The 13,295-nt window shown below is 38.0% G+C and overlaps 1 long non-coding RNA gene across 1 annotated transcript; it reads left to right on the top strand.

The window, feature by feature from the left end:
• Nucleotides 1–316: 316 nt before the first annotated feature.
• On the top strand, nucleotides 317–5,579 carry LOC103567875 (uncharacterized). The gene is made up of 2 exons (XR_548807.2): nucleotides 317–4,278; nucleotides 5,182–5,579. It is a non-coding gene; the product is annotated as an uncharacterized lncRNA (long non-coding RNA).
• Nucleotides 5,580–13,295: the final 7,716 nt, after the last annotated feature.

Here is a 13,295-nt window from a genome sequence, read left to right as displayed (position 1 = left end):
TTGTTTTTATAAGTGACATCATGTCTTCATGCATTATGTCTCCTAACTAGTTATTTGAGTATATAATGCTATTGATTTTTACATGTTAATTTTATATCCTATGGTCTTGCTGAATTGTATTATTGTTTGAGCTAGTTTTATCATTGATTCTCTAGGGCAGCACTACCTAATGGAAATTTCCATGGTGACAAAAATATCTTGTATCTATGCTGTCCAATACACTAGCCACTAGTTACATGTGGCTATTAAACAGTTGAAATGTATGACTGAGGAACCGAATTTTTATTTTTTTAATTAAATTAATTTTAATTTAAATAGCCAAGTGTGTCTACTGTTTTCTTTATTGGACAGTGCAGCTCCAGGATTTTCCAGGTATGCTGTCATGTCATCTGAAAATAGATATAGTTTTATATCTTCTTTCCTAGCTCTTTTGCCTGTAACTGCTGTCTCTAGTATAGTAAATTCAGGAAAATGTTATTCTGTGTAGTGGAGATAACAGACATTCTTGCATTGTTTTTGATGTTAGTGGAAATGCTTCCAGGGTTTCCTCATTAAAATCTTAGCTTTAGGATTGAATTACAAACTTCTTTTTTATCGTGATAAGGAAGAATTCATTAGTTTATATTTTCTCAAGAGTTGTTTATTAGGAATAGGGGTTGAATTTTGTCAAAGCATTTTTCGAGATCAATGAAGGAAATCATGTAATCATGAGGGGTTTTTTTCCTCTTTAAAACTGTTAATATGGTGTGATATAAATAGCTTTTCTAATATTGAATCATCATTCCATTCCTGGTATAAACCCTACTTGTTCATGGTGTATCATTTTCTTAATATTGGCTAACATTTTATTTAAGATTTTGGTCTGCAACTTTCATTTCTTGTGTGCTATCTTTATCAGATTTAGGTATTAATGTTATATTTGTTCATTAGAAGAACTTAGAAGTTTTCTTTCATTTCCCATCATCTGAAGCATTTTGCATAGTATTGGACTATCTGTTCTCAGACAGTTTTGTGGATTGCCCTGGTGAAACCATCTGGAATTGGTCCTTTTGGTATGGTAGTTTCTCGATAACTTTCTCTATTCTACAGAAGTTTTGGGTTGTTCTTTCCAAAAGGCATGTTTTTGAAGATTTCCCCAGCTTCCTGTATGTCAGACAATGTTTGGAAAGAAATATTTTTCAGCATCTATTTGTTTTGCAGTGAGAGGAACCCCCAGAATACCTAGTCCATCATTCTACTCCCTTCTGCCTCCTCCTTAAATACTCTAATCTGAAACTAGAATATGTCTGTGAAATTGTGACTATTTGTCCTTTATCCTTTGTTGCCTGTACAGTTTCTAAGTTATTCATAGGACAGAGTTTGGCTCCTGTGGAGAAAACTGACCCTTTGCATAATATATGTTTCCGCGTGAGGCTTCTGCCTCTTTGAAAGTACTCAGACACCTACTAACTCATTACAAAAGGAAATTAGTGATGAACATAATAAGAATAATAAGAAGTTTTCACATATTGAAGTAAATGGGGAAGCCATTCTGGTTTAAATCTTATTTGGCCTAAAGCTTGTTTTTCCCAGAGCAGCCTGACTTATGGCCCACTGAACATGCATTGTACATCCGCTTCAAACATTTTCCCAAAGCAAAGAATGCATTCTTTAAAAACAGGAATGTAATGTCTCCCTTTCTCTGATGCAGATACTAATACTTCTTTGAAGATAAGATTTTCTTCCCAGAGAACGAAGGTCAAGTTGACCTGCTGTGTATGCGTTAAACTGCAGCAAAACATATCCTTGTGAGTTTTGGAAAGAAAATTATATTCCGTTCATGCTTGATGTATGTTCTTTGTTCTGAAATGGTATAAAACTGTGCTGTAAACCATGCTTCTCCAGACTGCTTTCTTTCCTGTGGAAGAGAGTGCTTCCAGGCTAATCCTCACATTAGGCTCAATAAATATCACTATCTTTCTTATCTATAGATTGGTTATTGATTATTTGCATCAACATTAGGAAAGTGAAAAGATATGAGTTATAAAATATTCCCGTTAAAAATGTGTTCAACTGATTATCTGTTTATGATTTGATGTCTAGACTATAAAGATAGTCAAGCCAAACAATTTTCAGTCTCTAAAGCACTTGGCTATCAGTAATAAGTAAATACTTACAAATCTGTTTTCCCTTCTAGATGAAAGCAAGATTATTTTTCTCTTATTCATTTATGTACCTTAAAATTAGAGTAGATTTTATTCTCAGTAAAAAATTTTGATGAGATTTCCTCCTGAATTGCCCCCAAGTTTGCACTTTCCCCTTCCTATTCACCTTCTCTTCAGGGTCACCTTTCTTCTCAGCATGCCCTAGTCATTATGCAATGCAAGTACCCCACAGTTCGAAATTTATTTATATAGAGAGGGAGACAGTAATATATAAATACACACACTACTTCTGTAGCACTGTGTTTATGGAGTTAGTTTCCCTGTCAGTATCAGCTTGTCGGGATCCAATTAGGAGACAGAAACTACACCAGTTACTTCAACAGGGTGAATTTAATATGAAGAACTGTTAAATAATTATAAGGTTATTAACAAGGTGTAAACAATTATAAGGTTATTAACAAGGTGTAAGTGTAAAAGAAGGAAGAAGGTATAACAGAGGTAGCAATTGCAGGAAGCAGTTACTATCCCTAGAGCTGAGGGAACAAAGAAAGAGGCTGGAATTGGTGAAACAGAAACTTAGAGGAGAAGCAGCAGTGTTGCTGAAACTCAGGTCTCCAATGAAGAGGAGCTGACCAGGTAGTGCTGGTATCACTGATCTTGGGGAAGGGACGGAGACTCTGGACCTAGACCTCTGAAGATGAGCAGGATATGCTGTTTCTGAATCGGGAGATTGGAGAAGCTGCTTTCGCAAGTGCTGGAAAAACTGCCCAGTGGATTCAACTGCTGCTACAGGAAGGAAAAGTTGTGAGGGTTAAGATGCAAGTTCTCACAGCCAGGAGAGTCGCAGGTCCAGCGTTACTTCCCTCTCTTTTTCCTTCGGGTTCCCAGATCAAACAAAAAACATTCTTTCAGCTTCGTGCACGTGGTCTAAGTGGGGAATTCTTCATCCAGTACCGGATCCCTGGCCTCCAGGGGCCTCATTTCCTTCTGAGGTTCTGTTGGGGAGGAACGTGCCTCTAGCACGTTTGAAGCTTGGTGGAGGAGGAGGGGGATATGAGGGTGGCTTGCAGACTCTAATTTTAGCCGAGAAGGAGGTCAACCAGGTCGCAGCTGTGTGATCAATCACTGCAACATCTGATCCTCCTTCTTCGCATTGGGGCGCCTTTTCTTCAACTCTGAAGGAGGGTGGGGATTATGGCTGCAGATAGGGCTCTTCTCTGTCCTGGCACTAGCCTCTCTGATCTTCGTTTCTAGGACAGGAAATCCTTACCCAGACCATTACAGCTGTCTGAAACATTGCCAACTGTCCAGGCTGCTGGCCCTTAAACTCTCCCCACCCTATAAACCTCAGCTGTCTCCATCGGGTTCCAGGAGACATAATTCCTTTCTACTTTTTATTTGCTGTCTAAAATTCCATTGTTTGTCCTTATACTCTTGATGGACATTTGTGTAATTTATTCTTTGAAGCAATTTTGTATACGGCTGCTCTAGAAATTCTTGTTTATGACTTTCTATGACATGTACTTGAATATAAATTATGAAATTGGTGGGACATGGAGTATTTAAGTGTGTGTGTTTAATTTCTTCATTTTTTGGTGCTTTTTAAGTATGCAGCTTGATACTTTTAAACAATTTCGAAGAATGGTCAGCTCTTTCCTCTTACAAACATTGCTTGTTATGTCTCCTCTTTGTTTCTCCATGTCTCTGTCTTTTCCTTCATCTTTCTTGGAATACAATTATAGGACAATGCACAGAGGCATGATTCCTTTTTAAAAATACATGCATGAATGCCAGTTCCCCAAGAATGATCAATTTATATGATTCACTATTATTGTAAACCTTTCCTTCTTTTTCCTACAGTAGCCATGGCAGAAAAACTCAGAAAAGAATTTATATGTCCCATCTGCCAGAACTATTTTGAAGCTCTCTGTTTGACATTCTGGAAACACAACTTGTGCTTCACCTGCCTCAGGCATTTGGAGGGGGAAAATCAAGATGGCCTTTGCACTTCTCCCCAGTTTTGACAGCTTATGGATGCAGAGGATTGAGACCAACATGGTCCTGGAAAAACTGGCTGAGATCAAAGTGATGATGCCCATGCTGAGCATGTGCCGCTGGATGCTGAGATTCTATGGTGAGTACACCATTCCTGGCTCTCTGAAAAAGAGAGAGGAGGGAGGGATCATTGGAGACTAGGCTTGTTCTAACTCAAAGGGCTGAGTGAGTTTTGAGAGAAGCTATAGGAAAAGTAGGAGTTGAGGCTACGGCAATGTATGTGTTGCTTCCTCAGATAATTCATAGAGTGGAGCTCCATTATCCTCAGATAATGCATGGAGCTCAACTGCACTACATTTCTGTTTACATAGGAGCAAATCAGTCAAGTAAAAATGAGAGTTCAGCTGTAGCTTAATCTTGACGCAACTACAATTATTAACATCATACCCATCATGAGTCAGCTCTATTCAAGACTTGTAGAGTCTGACCACTTGTAACTGGAGAAGGTAGTATGACCAAGGGAGATACTGGTGCTTCTGCTGCAATTATTGGGCATGTTATCTGTTCCAGCACCTAGCATTCACAAGGGCTCACTCTGGTTAAGATCTGAGTAAGATTGACTTGAAAGAATTGAAAAATGTTTCTCCAAAAAATATTAATTCAAATGGAAACAATTTTCTTAAATGTCTGACATAGTTTCTTGTAAAAGATTAAACATTTAATAAATATTAATTGAGTTCTGGTTCTAAAATTCTTGGTTGTTAGTGATCATAAAATTAGACTGCATTTTACATGATTTAGGGTTTTACAAAGAGACTTTGAAGCTACTTTACCTCACTTGTAAATGGCATAGAATTCCTACTTTAAAAGAGAGTTTGAAAATTTAAGTATGTTATTACCTGTAAAGTGCTTAGTTTAGTTACTGGAACTAATGATAGATACTTTAATGTTGTTGTTTTACTCAATTGTCACTGTCGTTGTCGTTGTCACATTGTTTTATTCTTTGCTTGATTTTATATGCCACATTGTTATGTCTTCACAGTGAATGTAACTCTGGATCTAGCCATGGCCAATGACTTCCTCATATTCTCTAATGATCTGCAGAGCATGTGATGTGAATACATCCAGATGAGACCACCAGACAATGCTGAGACATTCGTCTCTGCTGCTTGTGTCCTCCCATCTCACATCTGCCCGCCACCACTTAGGGGTGGAAGTGAGAGAAGCAATGAAATGAACAGTGGGTGTTTGCAGTGTATCTTCATATCTTCAAGGTCCTTTCCTGTTGTTTTCAGACCCGGAGTTCTGAATGGTGGGCCCCAGGGGAGGACAAGAACTTATTGCCAGTACAGACACTAGGGCTGTTCTTCACTTGAACCCAGACTTGCAGAAGGTGGGTGTTTTCCTGGACTGTGAATTAAAAGTCATTTCTTATTTCAATGTCTCTGATAGTTTTTGTCTATTCACCTTCACAAATGTGTCTACAATGGAACCTGTGTGTCCATTCTTCTTCCCTGAGACCCAAGCGAAAGTGTAAGCATGCAATCCATGAAGATCTGTAACAAGCAAGCTATAGATGCTCCAATTTGACCACAGTCCTCTCGAGGAGGCACGTGATCTTTGTCCAAAAAGAAGAGCATGTGGGATGAAACTGCTGGATTATACACTCCTGAGCTTATCTGATATTACCAGGAGTATATACTATTCAGAAGACTATCCAAATTTGTTTTACCAAAAAGGAAGCTTTAGGATAAAAATTTCAAAAATACTTAATTTTAAAACCTGACTTAATACTAAATACTGGACTTTGCTGGGGATGAAGTTGAACCAGACCCAAAAGGCCCACAGTTTAAAGGTGGGTTTGTTTCTTCCTCTTGCATATTTCCCAGGGGCCACCTCCTTGAATTGCTGCCTCAAGATGAAACCAAGAGCTTGTGTCTGAGGAGTAGCTGGGTTAGATATTCATAGGCTCAACCCCTGACGACTTGAGAAGGAAGCTTTCATGTGTGGGGGCCACTTTGGGAGCAGAATCTTAGGGCTGGAGACATTCAGAGGGACACAGTGTCCAAGGACTAAATCAAGAGATGGAGAGAAAGTCAGCAAGAATGAACCATGGACCTCCATCTGAGACTGAACTTTCATAGATTCAAAGTTGATTCAAAAGGCACAATAAAGCAATTTTCCACCCATTCTGAGGTTAAAATTGCGTTATTTTTGATAGTGGATAGTATATACATGCATATTCAGATAATTTGAGAAGGATCATTTCTTAGGATCAAGCTGTAAAATACATGTATATGCTTCACATTCTTTAAGGGCAAGAAGTGAAGGGATGAACTAAGAGTTGCCAGGAAAATGAAAAATTATAAAAAATAAAACAAATAGGAATCAATATACATTAAAATTAAAAATTAACATGGAAACAAAACTGTTTAATGAGGAAAAGTGTGATGAAAAATCAGAATAAAACTGAAAAAACTACAAGATTATACAATCATCATTTCGTTCATATGTATACAGGGTCAACACTCCAGGGGAAAAAAAGAAAACAGAAACAAAAGAGTACTAAGAATTTTTCACTGACATTTGTAGAACCATGAAAAATCAATTTGAATTGTTATAATTTGTCCACAGATAATAACTATAACTTTGTATGCCTTAACATATTTAATAGTAATAAAGTGCTACTAATAGAAATTGTAATGGAAAACATTTATGTCTCAATGCTGGACATTTTTTAATTTAGATAAGTAAATTTATGTATTAAATAAGTATAATAACTTAATTGAGTTAGGTAGTATTTAATTTCAAATTTTCTTAAGGAATCTGGACCCTATATAACTGAGCACTTCTCATACCATGCTCAAGAAAACAATGCATTTTAAGATAAGACAAAAATAATAGGGTCACTCTGACTGTTTGGAGTTCCCCAAATGTTAATATGTTGCATATCTCCTCTCTAGCTAGACTCACAAACAAAAATTTTTCCCTGCTATTACTTTTCTAATATCTTAACGTATGCTATGACCTTTGTGGATATTACAGTCAAATAGGGAAGTTGGTCACTGTGTGACTGCTTTTTTTGGACAGAATTGGAATACAAAGAGTGGAGCTGGGGTATCTGGGCGCTGTATGCTCTGGACACTGAAAGAATCTCAGTACTGAGTTTAAGTCCACATCTCAGCACCGTATAACCTCTGAACATCCTTTAGTCAGAGCACTACAACAATAATAAATGGCCCTGAATTTTACTAGTGTAACTTTTAATCTCATGTGGCAATAATTTCCTTGAGGAAAGGCTATAACCTTCCATACTGGAAGAACTAAAATCCTGGGTTAAATTAAAAAAAAATCTTTTATAAGGTTAGAACTGATATTCCTTGCTGTTTTGTGAAATAAATACTCTATGTAACTTCCAGGTTGAAATCAACCTAATTCTGGACAAAATTTTGAACATTTTTGAACATATTTTTAACCTGGCATAAAAGTGATGAACCTGAGGCCCACCCAATGGTGCAACAGTTGGGTTCGCACATTCAGCATTGGCGGCCCAGGGTTTTCCGGGTTGGATCCCGAGTGCAGACCTACGCACCGCTTGTCAAGTCATGATTTGCCAGGTGTCTCACATATGGAGTGGCGGAGGATGCTTGGGGCTGGTCTTCCTCAGCAAAAAGGAGGAGGATTGGCAGCAGATGTTAGCTCAGGGCTAATCTTCCTCAAAAAGAAAAAGAAAAAAACAAAGAAGAAAGAAAAAAATGTGACGAACCTTAAGATCCACAAAAGATGTAAGAAATCAGAAAGTTTGGAAAAAATGAGAGTAAAAGACAATTGTTAGTCTGAAGGTTTCTACCAAACACTGCAGTTCTGGAGTTTCTTCTTTGGGGACTATAGTTGAATGAAGATCAATTTAGAGAAGGCTAAAGAAAGATAACATAATAAGGGATCCCCACACACGTGAAAACCCAAAGGAGTATAATTGCAGAATAGGTATAAATGAAAAGAATAACCTATTGCACAAAGGGAATATGAAAGAAATTTTCTTATCTTGACACATTTACTAGTTTGGGGAAAAAAAAACACCCTAGGTTTTTGTATGCATAAGCTGGCCTTAACATGATTTTATGGATTTTTTTGTTTTAAATTTTGTTTTATTTTGATTTTGTTGCATGGTACACGATACCTTAAGCAAAGGAAATCTTTTGAAGAATGAAACTTCAACCCAGGTATTAAAGAATTTCCACAGACATAATCCAATGGAAAATGAGAAGCTCAGGTTCAAAAATCCAAAATATACATGAAAATAAAGAACTAAGAGAAAAAACTAGAAGAAAAAAGTCATCCACAAATACTCCTATATTGGAATTATTACATGCAGAATATAAATACCCATATTAAATATACTTAAATAAAGATAAAGCTTGAAAATATGAGCAGGGAACAAGTACTAGGTAACTTTTGGCAGATTATCTGATGATTAAAAAAACATCTCGTGGCTTATAACAAAAACTTATTCTTCACTAACATTGTACGCCAACTATAGCTTGGCTTTGGCTCTTTTCTATTGATTTCTTTATTCTGGAATCTTAGTGTAGGAGCAGCCCCTACTTAGAACACTGCCTTTCTCAGGGAAGAAGGAAAGAGTAAATAAAGAACTATGATATGGCTTGTAAACTTTACAAGTGATATGTTACATTTCTGCTTGCACTACACTGAGCAAAGCAATCACATGACTCATCTTGTTGCTAATTCTGATATCAAAGGGTAAAGGAATTATATTAATTTCACAAGGAGCAAAAGTATAATTAATAAGGAAATTGACAAAAATATATAGTCTTTTCACAGGAGGGGACAATGAATCATTGGGAAAATAATACATTAACTCTCATGTATTTGAAAATTATCAAAGGAATTCTGAAAATTAAAAACATATACTTAAATAGATTTATTAGATGGCAGATTAGATACAGCAGAAGGAAGAATTAGGAAAGCTGGAAGTCAGATTTGAGGAAGCTATCTAAAATACTATCCACAAATAGAAATAGTTAGAATTATGAAAGAGGGATAAGAAAAATGAAAGCGAGGAGAGAAATTCTACCAAACACCTAATCAAAGCCCCAAAAGAAACTGTTGAGAAAATAGGAAAGAGTCAACATACTAACACAGAATAAATTAAAACTATTCACAACTACACAAGTAAAATAGATTAAAGAAACTTACAACTATACACATAATCACAAAATTCCAGAACACTAAGGTCAATGGTATCTCATAAAATCTAGCCAAGAGAAATGAGAAATAGCATATAATGAAATATATAATACATATAATATCATAACGAAAATTAGAAAATGGTTATATCTTGATATTAATTAAAACAATATATATCAGGACTTTCAGCTCTGAACAGTTTTAGAAAGTTTGTAAACATTAGGATAGTTTTAGGAAGACTAATATTCCTGCTAGAAATCATTAAAAAACACAAAATCATAAGAATAATGCAAGCAACAGTGAACAAATGGAAAGAACAGAAAACAAATAGCAAAATAATAGTCTTAAACTCAAATATATCAGTAATCAGTTTAAATATAAATGGACTCAACACTCCAAACAGGATATATGGTTAAGTGAAAAAGAAAAGTGAGTAGGAATGTGCTACTTTAAGAGAAAAAACATAAATATTTATTTATTTGCTTATGTTTTCAAAAAGAAACAATGGAACTTTAAGTCCAAAAATCATAATTTTTAAAATTTTACCTATACAGTAAGAGAAAGAAAAGTGAGGAGAGGATAAGGATCAAAATAAGACCTGTATGAACAACCTGATACCAAAGTTTTGAACAGAACCATGTGAATATTTTACTTATTTTTTTTAAATTCTAAACATTAAACATTGAAACAAATGACCTCACTGTACATGAAATTGCTGGCATACACAGAGAGCTATTTCAAATGACTTAAAATCACAGTATTTGGAAAATATGAATGGGACGCATTCTAAAGACAAAAGAACCATAAATATATTGATAAATCTTAAATTGCATTCAGTGTTCCTGTTCTTAGTAATTATACATGTATATTTAATTCTAAATGGCTCCCAAGATCCTAACCCCTGATTTATATGGCCTGTATGATCCCTTCTGCTTGAGTGTGAGTAGGCCTTAAAAGAGACTCCTTTTAAAAGAAGGTTTAGAGGTCAAGACTATTCACTCTGCTCCTTTTTATATTTGATTACTGAACCGTGGCAATGCCTATTCAGATTCTTGGGGACTGAGGAGGGGTGGATGAGATGCTTCAAGCACATTAGCCTAAAGTGTCACAAAAGCCAGATAGTATTTAACTCGCAGCTAAGATGGAATGAGGAGGTGCAACCTGTGGGCCAGGAGTTCCAGGGCCACTCTTAGAAGCCCATAGTGCTCTTTGCTGGCTCTCTCCATTAGTCCTCTCCATTAGCTAGTGGATTGTTTCAGAAGCCACACATGGAGGAGTCTGGTCTATGAGACAGTACTTGAGCTTAGCTCTTCTTTACAGCTACAGAAGCCTCTGACATGCTCTGAGGCATCATCCTGGGCAAGAGAGCAAATAAAATAGGAAAGATGGGAACTGCTGGGCGGGAACGGGGTATTTTGATTATATTGGTCAAAGGAGGCTTCTCTCAAGAGCTGACATTCACAATTTTCTTCCACAGGCCTCAGGCAGAATTTAGAGTAGCTGAAGTTTCAGATTTCAAATAAACCGGGAATGTAACTTCTTCCAGCCTATGAGATACAATTCAGAAAAAGTACAATAAAAACTGTGCTGTTATTTGGTAACGCTCACCTTGCAAGGAAAGGTCACCCAATGCCCAAAAGGAGACTGGGAAACAGTAAGAATTTATGGCTCCTTGCTTAGCTTGATTAAACAGCTGACTGTAATAATCTCAGGGGTTTGAGCTTGAATTTCCTTGTGGGAGACAAGCTTACTTCCCCACTCCACGTCTGGGAAATAGTCCTAAGATGGTCTAAGACACAAATGTAAGAGGTAGGACATTTTTTGTAGAATGATACTTACAAATTGTGGAAAGAACCAGAGCAAAAAGAGAACACATCTTAACTGTTACTTGGGTTTTAGGGGGTGACTGGGACGTGAATAAGCTTCACTAAACGTTCTTATATTGAGGTGTTTGACCCCAGAATGTACCATGTGTTAGAAAAATTAAAAAAACAAAATGAGCTACATTACGATAAGGATCACAAGGTAGCGACTGTGGAAGAAATTAACTCGGGCCGTGGAAAGAGGGGCCAGGAAAACAGAGCTCTCGGGATCCCAGGCACTGGGGCTGCTCTGCAGAGCTCTGTTTCCAGGTGTTTCTCCCCTTTTGGCCAGGACAATGATTCTTTCTTAAGTTTCCTTACACGGAAAGTGGGGACTGCAATGGCACTGCTGCCAGCCATAGTAATGCTGTGGGGTCATGGGTTGGTGCAAGCAATAACTGCTCAGGGAACATCTGCTGGCTCCTCCCTCAACTGTTTTCCTGGAATCCCTGGTCTCCGGAGCTGTGCCAGGAACAGCTTGGGAAGGGCTTGATGAGTGGATTTCTAGAGGATGTAGCACACTGACTGACCTACTTTGGGGACCATGAAATGTCAGATCCTCCAGTCAGGGGTCCACATCCTGCCAGACTGCATGGGGAAGCAAGTGTTTTATGAGATCCTGGGGAGCCCCAACATGCAGGGGACCGGCCTGAGCTTACTCGGAGGCTCAGGCTAAGGATGAGCCTTCAGTCAGTGAGGCCAGAGAGAAGAGGGGAGGAGACAATTGATCTTCCTTAAAAATATTCTTTGTATTCATGTGTATAGTCCAACTTAGAAAAGCTGTTCTTCCCCCATCATCACCCCCAAAATCATGAAGGCCTCTTACAAGTTCCTGCCCTCTCTCAGCCCCTCCCCTCTCCCTGGGATCTTAGGGCCTTCCTACTATAACCTACAGCTCTGGGCCTAAGACACTTAGGGCTGTTGACACTTTGGGCTGTGGGTGGGAACAAGGTCAGCAGAACCTGTAGCTTCCTCAGGGGACAAGAGGCCGGTACAGACTGTCCTCCTCAAGCAGCCAAGACATCATGAGCTAATGATGGCCCAGGTCCTATTACAAAAGAGAAGCAGAGAGCATTTGGAGAGAACTATATAGTAAGCCGGCCTCCTCCTCCTCCGCGGTAAGATCCAGGAAGTCAAATGAGGGCAAGGCTAGAGTTTTCCTACCTCAAACTTCCAGGTGTAGCTGTTCTCCACTTTCTTCCGCTCAGCAGTCTGAGGTTCCTGCTCGAGGCTGTTTATGAGTTGTCTCACCCTCTATTTTGTACAGTTTGAAATCGGTGGGCATGGAGTTCCCAGTGGGTCCAGGTGGGCCTGAAAAAATAGATATAGAGATAATATTCATGAAGGGAGTTTCATCAGAGGGGAATTAGCTCAAGTGGTAGAGCACTCGCTTTGCATGTGAGGGGTAGTGGGATCGATGCCCACATTCTCCAGTATTTTGGACTGCCAATTTCTGCCATGATATGTCTGTCAAACCAGAGCTTCTCTCCAGTAAAAGGCAGATTCAAAATCAGGAATAACTGCACATCTTAAAGGGAGGGAGCTAAGGTGTTCCTGTTTTTTCTATGCGGATGCTTAACGATGCTGCGCCATCCAAGACAAGGGCACAGTGGTGCAGAACAGAGCAAGTGATTATACTTAATGAGAAAGAAAGAAGGCAGTGGTATTTACAATTATTTTATTCTCTGTAATTATAAAAGCATTTAAGAATTAGAATTGAGCCCTGAAAGATTCATCCAAAATTTAAGATGTCTCATTTTCATTATTTTCTGAATGCTCTGATTAGATTTTTCATTTTTTCTTTAAAAATGCACTTGAAAACGTATATTGGTAGATATACTTTGTTTTCTATATACTATGGTCCAAATATTTGTGTCCCCCTAAAATTTATGTGTTGAAAACCTAACGGCCAAGATGGTGGTATTAGGAGATGGGGCCTTTGAGAGGTGATTAGGTAATAAAGGCAGAGCTTTCATGAATGTGATTAGCACCTTTATAAAAGAGGCACCAGGGATCTTGCTTGCCCTTCCACCATGTGAGATGTCAGCAGTCTGCAACCCAGAAGAGGACTCTTACCAGACACCTG

Source organism: Equus przewalskii, chromosome 19, assembly GCF_037783145.1.
Source record: "Equus przewalskii isolate Varuska chromosome 19, EquPr2, whole genome shotgun sequence".
Classification (NCBI taxonomy): Eukaryota; Metazoa; Chordata; class Mammalia; order Perissodactyla; family Equidae; genus Equus; species Equus przewalskii.
Note: the sequence above shows the minus strand (reverse complement) of the source record. Positions and strands in the feature narration are given on the sequence as shown.